General features: G+C 44.6%; 1 protein-coding gene across 4 annotated transcripts in view; it reads left to right on the forward strand.

Moving 5' to 3' along the window:
* Positions 1-14,805, forward strand: part of FUT8 (fucosyltransferase 8) — a 2,643,272-nt gene that overhangs the window by 1,228,321 nt on the left and 1,400,146 nt on the right. For all 4 annotated transcript variants that reach the window (XM_044073921.1, XM_044073918.1, XM_044073919.1 and 1 more), the window contains one exon: positions 2,596-2,717. The gene's annotated coding sequence lies outside the window, so the exon portion shown is untranslated. The remainder of the gene's footprint in view (positions 1-2,595; positions 2,718-14,805) is intronic.

Genomic DNA, 14,805 nt, shown 5'->3' on the forward strand with positions numbered 1-14,805 from the left:
GCAAGCATTAAACTCTTAATATCTGGCATTATTGGCTGAATCCTTAGCTTAGCATAATCATTAGAGAGACAGCACTGAATGCAACGTATAGTCCTTCAGCACAAATTTGTTAAGTTCAAAACTGTTAATGTTTGGCATCAATGACTAACTTTAATCCTCTGTGATTTGCCAGAAAATCAGTTTACAGAGTAGGAACAGTAAGCGGTGGGGATCGTAGCTCTGAACTGTCCAGATTTTCACAGAATGCCCAGATTTTTGCCTCATATTTTTGGACTGTTCCTCATAACACTTGTGGTTTTCTGGCAAATCATTAAGGACTGAATTCACTAAATAATGACGACATTTAAGTTTCAGACTTAATATCATTCAGGTAACACCGAACCTTTTATGCTAGCAAATATTTAAGCTTATATAAGCATCATTTAAAATTTGTCCCGATTTTTGGGTCTTTGTACCCCCATCATTTTTGGCTTTGTCCAGATTTCTTGTGCTAAGAGGTTGAGAGGTATGGGGAGGGGGGCATTGTAGTGCCTTGCATTCCATGATTTGTTTTCATTCATTTGCTCATAATGAGACATCCAAGGTGTAACTGATCAGGAATCCAACCAAGCCGGCCAGAACGTTTGACCACACAAGCAGAAACTTGCTGTAACTTAGTAGGCCAGCTGAAAGAAAAGCATTAATGAAACTTCCAAACTAAATAATAGTTGAGTAAAAAATGACTCCTTCAATAAAAATAACCATACACTTTATTTAAACAATAAAAATAAAACCAAAAAAACGGAGTGCTTTCATCCATAGTGATTGGACTCCTTCAGAGTTTGCTAAACTGCAACTCCACATTTATTTTAGGAAGTCTGGAACCGTCAATTAAGCTGCAGGTAATTGAAACCTTGGTCTCTTAAAAGAAACTGCCAGTGAAATGTTAAAAACTTGAACGTCAACATAATTGATGTTGCAATCCAAGCCATTAAATCATCACATCAGATCATTTAAAAATATAGTAATGTGGGATATAGTTTATACATCATTTCACTGGTAAATTCCTTTAAGGGACCAAGGTTTCACTTAGCATTTTTTAGTATTTTTTGTTTTGTGTTTGTGTTAACATTTAGTGGTTAGTATCACATTATTCTTGGATAATTTTAACAGTTTTCATACTTCTTTTGATTAATACCACAAGATCCTGAAAAATAAGGACATAACTAATTTGGTTACAGCAGTATCTTTATGGCACATTTGAAACCAGTGAATAAATGAACTGCCCCAACCACTGAAGAAACTAACTCAGAAGATGGAAAGCCGTCTGTAGCACATTTTCAGTAATCACAGAAGGACAAAAATCAGAAATCTGCAACAGTTTATGGAGTTTTTACTGGCCTTAACCACTGCTTGTCAGACATGATTGGCAATGAAAGTGTGGGGGGGGGCACCTTACCTTATCTTCAGCACAAGTTTTGCGCAGGACTGTTGCAACCAAACAGAGCAGTCTTTATGTTCAGTCCTAGATGACCATTTTAGTAGCCTAAGCTAAATGGGAGTCCTACCCCATGTGGACTGGCCAGCTTTCAAAGCTAAAGAGCACCTTCTAAGCACTCCAGCTGACTTTGAACAGAGCTCCATGTAAAGACAGTTGTAGTGCCGAAAGCTTCAAAATTGTTTTGCCGTAAAAGAGCACTCCTTTGGTTGTCCCCTATGATATTGTTTAGTAGCCAATGATCCTTCAAGGCTGGTACATAGATCCCCTATTGGAAAAACCTTCCACTAATTTTATTTTTCTTTTTCATAAGGAAGACTTGATTTTCTGACAGAATGTGTTTTTTTTTTTTTTTTCTGTGAAACATCTTTTGGGGGGGGGGGTTGGGGGGGGTTGGGGGACTGGCATTCCATTTCTAAGAGAATGTAAATGCTTATGCTAACATTTTGTGAGAGAAAACACGTTTCTTGACAGGATTTTTAGTCACATTCTGTGTGTGTATTGGGGAAAGAATGATCTGCTTGTAGAAAATGTCAGTGGTTTACTTCAGATCCATTTGGTCTCAACTGTTAACCTTACTGACACATCCAGGTCATCAAGGTTACTTTCTTGGCCTACTGATGGAGTAATTCCCAGTCTCCTCTATTTTACTTTCTGTCTGGTTGAAGAAAAACATTTTCAAGGGAGGCTTTGGGTATTAGTCCCATTTTCTGTCGTGCCTCAGCTGCTGGTGGGTCACTGTTGTGTCCATTTTTTCCGCAGACCACTCATCTCCACCCCCCCCCCCCCAAGTCCTGTTGGTGTAGCATATGTAGCTATGAAAGACCCATGGATAGCCATGCCCCCTGTTGCTATAGGGATGCCCTTGGAGGGCATGGGAGAACCACTTTTGTTGTGTCATTTGAAGGATCTGGTGAAGAGTCTTAACTGAGCTGGGATAGGGGACCTGTTACTGTGACTAGTATGCCTGCAGTGGGAGTTGGTCCTTTTCCATGGATTTGTCCAGGAAAGTAGAACATGGCGCAAAAGCATTCCTGTCTCCTGTTGCTGTTTCTATGGACAGAATGGATTTACTAAGAAATGTACTGATGCTTTTTTCTTGCCTTTTGTTTTCTTAGGCAAGAAAAGAGTTCCCTCTCTTTCTGACATGGATGTTAAGTCAGAAGAACAGGCATTATGGGGAAGGGTTGCTGTACATCACGAATTTCTTCACAGTCTGAATGTTCTGATTCTGAGGAAGGTAAGGTTTCAGATTTCTCTCATGAAGGTTTGTCATTTTCATAAACTTTAAGATGAAATTTCTATAGTACAGAAAATGTATTGTGATTTTTTTACAGTTGGAAATGCCAAATGCTGCATCTATTCCTCCTGTGTTGTCTGCTTTTAGTGAGAGGGTGTTTCTCACAGCTATTAGCTTTTTTTGATGCTCAACCTTCCTGATCCTTGGGAGTCTGACAGGTTATGTAGGGCACCTCAATTCTATAACATTTGATTTCCAGTTCTAAAGCTGTGATTTTTTTTTAACCAGAGCAGCTTCTACAAAACAGTTTACTGCTGCTAACTCCATTCCTTCTGACAAGGATGGGAAGAGATCGGATAAATTGGGGAAGGAAACGTATTCCTCTAGTAGTGTTATCGTGTGAAAAATTCAGAAGTCAGTAGTTAAATTTCCCTCTTCTGAGGTAAAAGACAAAGCCTTGAATGTCTCCATTACATCAGCTTCTGAAGTGGTTAAACACCATTTTAAGTGTGCTTATGATGCTACTGATGCATCCTCTATAGCTGCTGCTTCTGGGTCAGTATGACAAGACTTCAGTGTCAGAATCTTTCTGAAGTTGTTACAACTGACATTATAAATTCTCCCTTAGCAAAGGTGCTTTTGTACAGCAGTACTGCAGCCGAGGTTTTAAAGAAGTGTGACAAAATTGGAAAGTTAATATAAGGAGTGACTCAGCTTTTTCAGTCCTCTTTTAATGGAAATACAAAATTCATTTCCACTGCAGCTCCCTTTTTCAATAAAACCTTTAAGCAGTAAGGAGATAGCAAACAGAATTTTATTAATGAATGGCAAGAAAGTTGTAAAAGAAAGGAAAAGCCTCAAAACACTAAGGGCAGTCCTTTCAGTCAACAAGACTGTCTGTTCACCCCCCAACTCTGGCAATTTGTCCATCTATCTGAGACTTTATTTTCCTTTATGGCACTAGATTGTTAGATGGATGGGTTCTGAAGGTAATTCAGCAGGGTTACACTTGGCTGTGGGAATCCCTCCCCCTTCTCAGAGGATTCCTCCTAGCCCAGTGAACCAGGTTTCTCTCTCTCCTCTCATTCTGCATCAAATGGTATGCCAAGGAGTTAATTAACCTGTGCTGTTCTGCCACTTGGGTAAAGGTTTTCATTCAAGGATTTTGCTAATGCAAAAAGAGATGGTTCCTGGAGGCCTGTACTTGACCCTTCTTTTCTAAATATTTTTGTAAAGATTCCCAGGTTCATACTGTCACCCCTTCAGTCCCTTGTTCCTTTAATTCCCCTCCCAGCTTTCCTGGTAAAGTTGGATTTAAAAGATGCATGCCAGCTCATTCCAATGGCAAGCAGTTCATGCTTGTTTTAAAAATTTGTTGGGTCTGTGTTGCATTATCAGTCGTCTAACTTCCCCTTTAGACTTTCCACAGCACCAAGATATTCACAAAATGTCTTGCTCCACTCATTGCATGTTGCAGGTCTCAAGGCATTCACAACTTTCCATTTTTGTTCATTTGTCTTATCTTTGCAGACTCTTCTTTCAGTTGTCAAGAGTCTTTGCAAACTGTCTAGAATATGTAGTCAGTCTGGGTTTTCAAACCAGTCTTCAGAAATCTTTGCTCTTCTCTCATGCCTTCTCAATGAATTTTATTTCTGTGATGTCAAGTGGGTTGTGCTATGGGGCAAGCCTTTTTTCCTCCAGACATAGTAGAAATGTTCAAGCAGTTCTTCCAGTGTTTCTCCAATCAAAGCCATGCATCTGTAAGGGAATTTCTCAGAACTTTTGTGATACATGGCATCTATGATTCTGATGGATAGACTCCACATGAGGAAAATACAACAGTACATCAGATCAGTCTGGATTCAGCATCTTTCACCTTTGTCCTTTCAGTTCCCAGATGTTCTTAGTGTTTCACTGTTGCAGTCATCACATTTGGGTTATCCCTGCCAGGGTAGCCCTTGGCCAGCCCAAATACCAGAGACTTAGTATTTCTGCATTGGTTGCTGTCGCTTACAGGTCATCAGTAGTATAAAGAAGGCAGCCAATGCCATTACATCAGTCTTTCTTGCTGTGGATCCCAAAGCAGAAGCAGTTTGCACGAATGCCAGTTGGCTGCTACCTGAGTTTTCGTCTACCGAATTGAAGTTGAAGTCTTCTAAAGCTAGGTATCTCGTTGGGGATCCTTTTTTCTAGCACAAACCGATGACAGAAAAAGTTAATTGTCTCACCTGTGGAAAGCAAGTACCACACTGAGACTTCCACTCTTACTGTGTCACTTGCTTAGGCCCAGGCCACGACGTCCTACGTTGTCGCTTCTGTGCTTTGTTTAGCGCCAGAACTATTGATCGTTGGGTCCTTATTGTAGCCAGATATTTTTGCTTACAGTCCTCAAATTTCAATATGGTGTTGGTAAGCCATCCGACAGCAGATCTTCTGAAAAAAATGTAAAGATAAAGACACAGACCGCACACAGGTGGAAACCTACCAGCGACGCTTCCATTAAGCTAGTCGTCAGTTCTCCGGTACTCAGTGAGGTGCATTTGCAGCCCCTGATGTCCACTTCTGTTGATTCCCAGGCTGCTACCGAGACACTTTCAGAGTCCGGTATGCCGCAAAACTTTTCTTTGACTAAGGATGCTGCGGTCGTCTCTACCTTGGATGGGTCCGGAGCCACTGAGCAGGCACCAGCTTCCTTCGCACTACAGAATCTCAACACAAACCAATGTCTTCTTTCATGACTACTGTTCTTTCACGACTACTGTTCTTTCACGACTACAGTTCTTTCAGAAATGACAGAGTTTCTTAGGCCCAGGGTATGAACCACACCCAAGAAAATGACCCACTCTCAGGCACCTGCTACCTTGCCTCAGTGTCAAATGCTTAAAATGGTGGAAGGCCTTATCATGCTGATCAGGGGAAGCCAAGCTACCCCCCTCCAGAAGGAAGAGAGATCTGTCCCCTGTAGTTTTGTCTGAACAAGAGTCAGATGATGCAACCCTTCACCACTTATGAGGATTCTGATGCAGAGGATTCCATTCCTTCGGCCTCTCCCCCAGAGGATTTTTCCTTTGGGGAAACCTTGCATACTTTAAGGGAGCATTTCCAATGGGAGAGTCAGGACTACCCTCAGTCTAAAAAGAGACTCAGGGAATTCCTAGATCTTCCACAACACAGACCCTTGGCCATCTCCTAGTCCTGGATGTTGTGGATGTTTTCCTCAAATCCAACTTGACTCCTGACGCCCTTCCTCCAGCTCCCAGAAAACCAGACAGGTACTACAGAATCCCTGACTCTCACAAATATCTTTTTAGAAATCCTACAGCTGACCCTGAGGTCATTTCCCAAGGGCCAAAAGGGATTAAAGCAACCTCTGCTAAGAATCCCACCTCCTCAGACAAAGATTCCCGAGTATTGGACAGATGGGATAAAAAAGTATACACCTCAGCTACTCTTGCTATCAGGGCACTAAATTGTCAGTTCATATGCTGGAATTTCATCAACATACCTTGCAACTCCTTAAACAAAAAATGTCTAGATTCTACCCAAGCAGGAAAGGAAAAGATTTACAAAAGTTAATGCATTCTGCAAGTCAAGTAACTAAACACACCTAGCGCTGTGGTTTAGATGCCGTAGAAGCTTCTTGCAGGGCAGAAATCACTGGATCTGTCAATAGAAGGCATGCAAGGCTTAAGGAACAGCCCCTGCCAGACCATGTCAAATCTAAATTGTTGGATGCCCCCTTGCACAAAGATAACTTATTTGTCACTAAGGCAGAAGAGGTCTTAAAAAAGATGGAAGAAAAAGCAAAATCTATGCAAATAGTTGAGGATTTCTTGCAGGTCCCCCCCCCCCCCAGGTTCAGCAGGCATTGTCCCTCCAAACACTGGTCCTTTCCTGCTCCTGGTAAACCAACCTAGCCTAGGCCCCATGGAAAAAGACCCACCCCCCTCCGACAGCAGCTACAAGGAATGCAGAGATTTAAACAGTGGACTACCTCCACTTCAAAACCAGGGAGTTCTAAGCCACCCCCTTATGGTAATAACTCACAGTGACTCACCTCCTCTAGCTCCTCCCTCTACCCACCTTCACTTACCCCTAGGAGGAAAACTGTTTTCACTCAAGCACCTGGGACACCACTACTAAGGACTACTGGGTTCTGAACATTGTCTCTCAGGGATACAAATATTCCTTCCACACCCTTCCAACTCCAAAAGAGTTCCCAGATCTACCAACAAATCTACCACCAAATCAGTGGACAGAAGCTGAAAAGCAAATCTTTTCCCTGCTCTCTGAGGGCAGTAGATCACGTTCCTGCAGAACAGATAGGCCAAGGTTTCTACTCTAGACTATTTCTGGTACTCTAAAAAGAGGGCACCTGGCCACCCCATCCTCGATCTATCCATTCTAAACACCTTCCTGGTGATCCCAAAATTCAAAATGCTCACCCTCCAGCAGCTGCTACCCATGCTGTCCAAGGATGCTTGGCTTGCCACCCTAGATCTAAAAGAGGTCTCCCTCCACATTCTTATCAGGCAATCATGCAGGAAATATCTCCACTTCAGGAAAGGATCTCAACACTTTCAATTCTCTGTGCTTCCCTTTGGCTTATCTACTGCTCCCAGAGCTTTCACAAAATGTCTGGCTCCGGCCATTGCCTTTTGCAGACAAATATTAAGATTTACCCATACTTAGACGACTGCCTTATTCAGGCAGACAGTCAGGAAAAGCTGCTCAAAAACCTGGCCTTTGGAAAGATCCTCCTAACCTCTCTAGGGTACACAATCAATGAAAAGAAATCCATCCAGGTGCCTACCCAAAGGATAGTCTTCCTTGGAGCAAGTCTGGACACACCATCCCAGATGGCATACCTTACACCAGAGAAACAAATTTTCCTGACAACCTACTTCTCTCAATTAGCCACCAGGTCCCAGCTAACTGCAAGGAAGATCCTGCAAGCTCTGAGGTTCATAACATCTTGCATAATACTCATTCCATATGCCAGACTGCATATGAGGAAACTTCAGTGGAACCTAAAGAGCCTTTGTTGTCAACACTGTCAAGACCTGGAAATGCTTCTACCTATAATTCCTTGCCTCAGAAAAGATTTTCTTTGGTGGGCAACAGCTTGCACCCTCAACAAGGGGCTGCCCCCACCCCCCCCCGCCACAGACTCATCAGACTGTGCTTGGCATGCACACCTGGACGGCAGGTGCATACTGGGCCAATGGAGCCTACAGCAAATCCTTCTGCACATCATTCAAAAAGAGATGATGGCTGTGCAGCACGCCTTGATAGCTTTCAAACCCATTCTCTCTCCAGGGGCTCTCCTGATCAAAGCAGACAACACCACTGTGTTGTGGTACATCAAGCAGGTATGGACTCACTCCTACCCTGATTGCAGGCTGGCCATGACCCTTTGGCACACAGTCTCTGCCATGCAACTACACGTTAGCACAATTCTACCAGGCTCTCTCAGCTCTCTGGCAGACCGATTAAGCAGAAATGTTCTGGACCCTCGAGTGGCAACTCAACAGAAGAACCTTCACCGTAATAACTCAGAATTGGGGAACCCTGAAGGCTGACCTCTGTCTCCCACACCAACCATGAGCTCAGCAAATTCTGCACCAGGGAGCACTACTGCATGGCTTAGAAAGTGGATGCTCTGTCGTTTCCCTGGGTCAGTCTATCGGTCTGTGCCTTTCCTCCCCTACCTCTCATCCTCATGGTACTGCTCAAATTAAGGGAGGAAAAACCAAAGACCATTCTTATAACTTCAGACTGGCCCCGGCAACACTGTTACCCCTTGCTGCGCAGCCTGTCCCCACTGCATCTATGACATCTTCCTCAGATTCCAAACCTCCTAACCCAGAGGGCAGGGTAATTCGTGCATCCCCTATTGCAGACACTCAGTTTGGGAGCTTGGCTTACTCCCTAACCCCCAAATCAATCTGCCACCCTCAGTAAACAGGTTCTGGATGTTATCCGTGTTATCCGTGAGGCCAGATGCTCTAGCACCAGAAAGTCTTATGCTGATAAATGAAAAAGCTTCTGCACCTGGATCTAGGCTAAGGGAGGCAATACGGCACACCCCTCCATCCATCTCATCCTGGATTACTTAGCTAACCTACTACACAGTGGCCTCTCTTTCTCCTCTATAAAAATTCATGCCTCTGCTATTCCTGCTCATTTTCACACTGAGCAGCCCCTTTTCTCACACCCTTTGATCAAGCAGTTCCTAAGAGAGGCTAGCAACTTGATGCCACTCAGAAGGGCACCAACTGCAGCTTGGGACCTTAACTTTGTTTTGGAAAAGCTCACCCCACCCCTTTTTGAACCAGCTTCTTCTGCAAAGCTAAAATTTCTCTCCTGGAAGACAGCATTCCTTCTGGCCATCACTTCAGCATAAGAGTATCTGAGCTGCAAGCACTCATGGCTGTGGAACCTTTCATCATCTTCCATGCAGACAGGGTATCCCTCAGAATTAACCTATCTTTCATGCCCAAGGTGGTGTTCAATGTGGCTCTCAACCAATCCATTCATTTGCCCACCTTTTTTTCCTAATCTCCAGAACAAGGGGAAAAGGATTCTTCACTCTCTAGATTTGCACAGGCAGCTCAGATCCTATCTAGACAGGACTAAATCCTTCAGAAAGTCTGATCAATTGCTGGTTAGCTTTGCTACAGAGGCAGAAGGCAAAGCCATTTCCAGACAAGCCATTTCCAAATGGATAGCACACTGCATCCATTTCTGCTACAAACAGCATGGAAAGCCTCCCCCCAAGGGGGTCAGAGCACGCTCCATTAGAGCAGCCTCCACTCTGCAGCTTTCCTCATAGGAGTCCCCACCAGGGACATCCTGGAGGCTGTCACCTGGACATCTGTTCACACTTTTACCAAGCATTACCACCTACCTCTCTTCTCTAAATCAAGGGCAGGGCTTGCCTCTGCAGTCTTGCAGGGCATCCTAGCCAGCCCCTAGTTTCCTTGACTGCCTCCACCCATTTCCACAGCTTTGGCAATCTACCCAAATGTGATGACTGTAACAGTGAAACATGAAGAACATAATGCAGTTTTGTACACTTAACATAAATGTAGATGTTCAAGTGTATTCACTGTTGCAGTCCTGGTTTCCCTCCCTCCATCCCCCTTGTGAAGATTGGGTGAAGATAGATGAAGGCTGCCAGCCTAGCCAGAAATAATTTTGGAGATAATTCTGTCATCTGTAAATATTATAAACCACAGGCTTGTTGTCTTAAATGGTAAAGATAGTGTTACATATGGAACTGCAAAAATGTAACAATGGTGCACTCTGCTGACCAAGTAAATCATGTTGTGGCCCTTTGATCTAAACACGGTGCCGAAAAGTCTAAGTGATGGAATTATTGCTATTGTTTTGAGGCCAGAGTTAATGGCTACAATATGCATGCATAAATGTCCTTTATTGCGCTGGTTTCTGCCCAGAGGTGAAGAATGTAATTGTAGTTTCTGTTAGCCTGGGAACCCAGGACAGTGTGAAGAGTGATGTAATGTAACCCAGGGAAGTGTGAAGAATGATGTAATGTGAAACAGGAATGTGATTTTAAAAACAGAGTCAGAGAGCATTAAGCATTTTTGTCTTGACCATCCCAACTCATCAGCACTGCCTTGCTCTATATGTAAGTTTATCTTAGACTTGTGTTTTCTCTTAGAAATGGCTAGAAACTAGAAAGATTAGACTGTTTTTCTGTGATGTCAGAACTGTACTACTGAATTATTTTAAGTATTTCTCTGCGATCTCTAAACTCCTGACTAGCACTGTGTAGTCAAAAGTATTGTCTTGTGTTTTGACTGTTTATTAAATATTTTTAAACCCTTTCAACTGTGGCTGTTTTATGTAGAGATAATTTAAGCTCTAGAGTACATTGCATGTATGTAGTGATCCTGTACCAAGTCACTCTAATACGCCTTGACTGTTTAGCCGCATTACAAATTGGGTAATAATATTGCACAGTAATAATTGGACACCCTTTTAATGGCATTTGAGTAGCTGATAATTATTAGCTGGGTGGTGGCAGCGATTTCTACCATATAGTCTGGGAAAAGAGGGCACAGCTGGAGAACCTATGCCAGCCTTTCCCAGGAGTGTGTGTGTCATTGTATAAACTCAGTGTGTGTGTGTGTCGGCTACTTGGGCAAGGACACTGGTTGGACAGAGAGGGTGCTGGAGGTTTTAGCTTGCCCACTATCTTGAGATCTGGACCCTATAGCTGTGTCAGTGGGGAGTCTTATTGGGGACCTGGAGAGCAAGGGAGCGATCAGCCCTGGACGGACTGTGATCTCTTTGTGCTCTTAAGGGAAATTGCACTTTTTACTGCATGTAGTTGTTATCCTTTCCTCCTATATGAGACACCTCTCACTGGTGTTAGCGGTGAGGATTGAGGCTCCTTGATTGCTGGGCCAGGGCACGGGCATCGCATATTAATTGTTTGGCAGTGGTGGGATATCCACACCACATATTAATTGGTTGGCAAATACTAATTGGCTTGTAGTGGTGTGGGTAGAGTGAATTCCTGTAGCTTGTGTACAGTGAGCTTTGAAGGTGTTTTGTACTCTAAATCAGCCATGCAGTGAATACTCAGAGTTCAGATCACAATTGTTTTTGTTTCTTTTGTTAGCTTAGTTAGTCAGGGTGAGCAAGCAGCATGTCTGCAGAGGAGTATGGAAAGCTGACAAGGAGCCAGCTGGCGGAGATGTGCCAGGCTGGGGGACTGGTGCATGGAAACCTGACTAAGGCAGACCTGATTGCAGCCTTGGTAACAGCTGCATCAGAAAACAGCAACCAGGAGGATAATCAGACGGGCAGTGGAGATATAATACCCTCGAAGAATGGACAGCTCAACCTTTCTGCAGAGGACTTAAAAATCCATCTGGAACTAAAGAGACTTGAGTTGGAGGACAGGCATTTGGAGATAGAAGCCGAGGAAAAGGAACTGCAGAAGAGGCATGAGAGGGAAATGCTGACTCTTCGCTAGAGTCATGGAGGTAATGGGGAAGGGAGTAACTGGACCCCAGAGGCACAAAAGGTCAGTAAGTTTCTTCTGCAGTTTAAAGAGGGAGATAATTTTGATAGTTTCATTCATATGTTTGAGAGGGTATACAAACTGTATAGTGTTGACCAAAGGCTCTGGGTACGGTTCCTGACCCCCTTACTGTATGGTAAAGCTGTAACTGTTTTGTCTGAAATGTCTGACGCATGTTTTGATTATACTGCTGTTAAAAAAACACTTGTTAGAATTGTTTAAGCTAACACCTGAAATGTATAGGAAAAAGGTTCATGAGCATTGACGCAAGGCAGATGAAAGTGTGCGAATATGTTGCTGAACTGAGCACTCATTTCCATAGGTGGGTGAGTGGATGACAAATCAGCACTTTTGAAGGGCTGGCAGACCTTTTGGTGAGGGAACAAGCCCTTGGCACTTTGCCTGACGACATGAGGATCTGGTTAGCTGATAGACAATGTGCTACTTCAGATGAGTTGGGGAAGAAGGGAGACCTATACCTGGCAAGCAGGGCAGCACTGCACTGGAAAGATACCCTCTGTACTGCTCATAGGTCTAAAGGAACCCATGGTGGGCAGCACAGACTGCCCCAACAGACTCTGCCAGTAGCAGGGGAAGACCCTAGTCCATGTACACATCCAGGAAATTGGGTTAAATGTTTTGAATGCAAGCAGTGGGGCCATGTGGCATACAGGTGTCCATAGAGGCAAGGTGGGGAACAAATGTTGAGGGAGCCAGTAAGTGGGAAAGACAAAATGCCAATAGTAGGTTGTCTTGGGACAACAAGGGTACCAAACTACCACCAGAGGTTATATCCTATTGTAGTGAATGGCAAAGATGCCATTGCCAAAAGAGACACAGCCTCTGATAATAGTCATTGTAAAGCCTGCAGTGTTACAGAAAAGCACTACTCGCCTGGGCAGTCTACTCCAATCGGGGCTTTAGGAGGGATCCCATTCCAAATGCCTTTGGATAGGGTTCACCTTGCTTGGGAGGGTGGAAAAGGAAGCCAGCAAGTAGGTGTGTTTGAGGATATACCTGCAGATGTCCTGACAGGGAATGATTTTGATAGTGCAGTGCCCTGTGCTTGTGCAATGACATGCAGTCAGGCTTAGAGACAAGCAGTTAAGTCTGGTAGCCTGGAGGAGACCCAGACAAACTGCATACTTGCAGACAGGGCTGGTAAGGTGGTTACCTCAGGGAGGGAGCTGCCCTGTAGCACTGAGACTGTAGGTGAGCCACAGCTGCTTGGGGGTTACTGATGGTCCCTTAGACAGAGTGACTGCAATGGTGGAGGTGAGTAGGAGTACCCAGGCTGACAGTGAGGCGCCACTGTCAGAGGATGCCAGACTTCCTGTGGAAGGGGAGCTGGGAAGGGTTACAAAGAGGGAGTTGAGACGGGCTCAGCTGTCAGACCCTACACTGCAAAGCCTGAGGCAGGTAGCTAGGGAGGCACCTGATTCTCAAGGAAAGGGGGAATCTGTATACTGGGAAAAAAAGGGTTAGTATACAGAGAGTGGACCCCTGAGGGAGGGCTAGAAGGTGAGAGAGTACAGCAGTTGATAGTGCCTAGAGCCTACCGTCTGGCACTTTTAGCCATAGCCCATGATATTCCCTTTGCAGGTCATATGGGCATAAAACATACAAAGTGGCGTATTATGCAGAACTTCTATTGGCCTGGAATTTCCAGAGATGTAACAGGGTACTGCAGGACCTGTAAGCAGTGCCAAAAGGTAGGCGCAAGGCAGGAGACAAGGTGAGAGCTCCTTTGATGCCTTTGCCTGTGACTGAGCAGCCATTTCAGAGGATAGCTGTGGAAATTCTGGGTCCTCTGAGCACCCCAAGTTCCACAGGGAAAAAGTACATCCTAGTGGTAGTGGATTATGCTGCAAGATACCCTGAGGCAGTGGCTTTGTCCTCCATTGGCAGAGAAGGTGGCAAATGCTTTGTTAGAGATTTTCAGCAGGGTAGGTTTCCCAAACGAAATACTGACAGACAAAGGTGCCAATTTCATGTCAGACCTGCTGGCTTGTCTATGGAAGTCCTGTGCGGTGAAGCACATGAAGGCCACCCCCCTACCATCCCTAGACTAATGGTGTTGTTGAGAGGTTAAACTCTACAATCAAGTCAATGCTACTGGCATTTGCAGATCATTTTAGGAGGTAGTAGGAGAAATATTTGCCCCATCTTCTGTTTGCTTACAGAGAGGTTCCCCAGGAATCCACAGGTTTTTCACACTTTGAGTTGATGTATGGGCATATAGGGTGAGGGGACCTCTAGATTTAATTTGAGATGAGTGGGAAGGTGAGTGCGAGTCTCACAAGGAATCTGTTATGGCATACGTCCTAAACCTCAGGACAAGGTTCAGGGAACTCATGGGCTTGGCCCAGGAGAACTTGGCAGAAGCCCAACAACAGAAAAAGGTGTGGTATGACAGGAATGGTTAGGCTAGAGAGTATGCTGTGGGGCAGCGGGTAATGGTTCTTATTCCTGTCAGACACAACAAGCTGCAAGCAGCTTGGGCGGGACCCTACAAGGTGGTAAGAAAGGTAAGTGATGTTAATTACATGGTGGAACTGCTAGGCAGAAGATAGGGGCACAAATTGTACCATGTTAACATGATGAAACCTTACCATGATAGGAAGGCTCTTGTGCTGATAATTTGAAGTGGATTGCAAGAGGAGTATGAGGGAGATTTGGGGACTGATCTCCTCAGTAAGACTCTGGCTGACACTTCAGTGGAAGGGGTAGCAATGTCCCAGCAGCTATCTCCTACCCAGGTTCGAGAAATCCAAGCAGTGTTGCAGGAATTTGGGGACATGTTCACTGGAAAACCAGGGTGCACCCACCTGGGGCAGCACCAGGTGGATACAGGAACCCTAAGGCCAATTAGGCAGGCCCTTTATAGAGTGCCTGAGAGAGTCAAACAGACTTTGAGGGAGGAGGTACAGGAGATGTTGGAACTAGGGGTGAATCAAGAGTCCAGCAGTCCCTGGGCCTTCCCAATGGTGCTGGGGCCAAAGACGGATAGCAGCACCAGGTTCTGTGTGG

The sequence above is a fragment of the Protopterus annectens genome, chromosome 6.part0 (assembly GCF_019279795.1).
Source record: "Protopterus annectens isolate FY-2018-M chromosome 6.part0, PAN1.0, whole genome shotgun sequence".
In the NCBI taxonomy this organism is placed as follows: Eukaryota; Metazoa; Chordata; order Ceratodontiformes; family Protopteridae; genus Protopterus; species Protopterus annectens.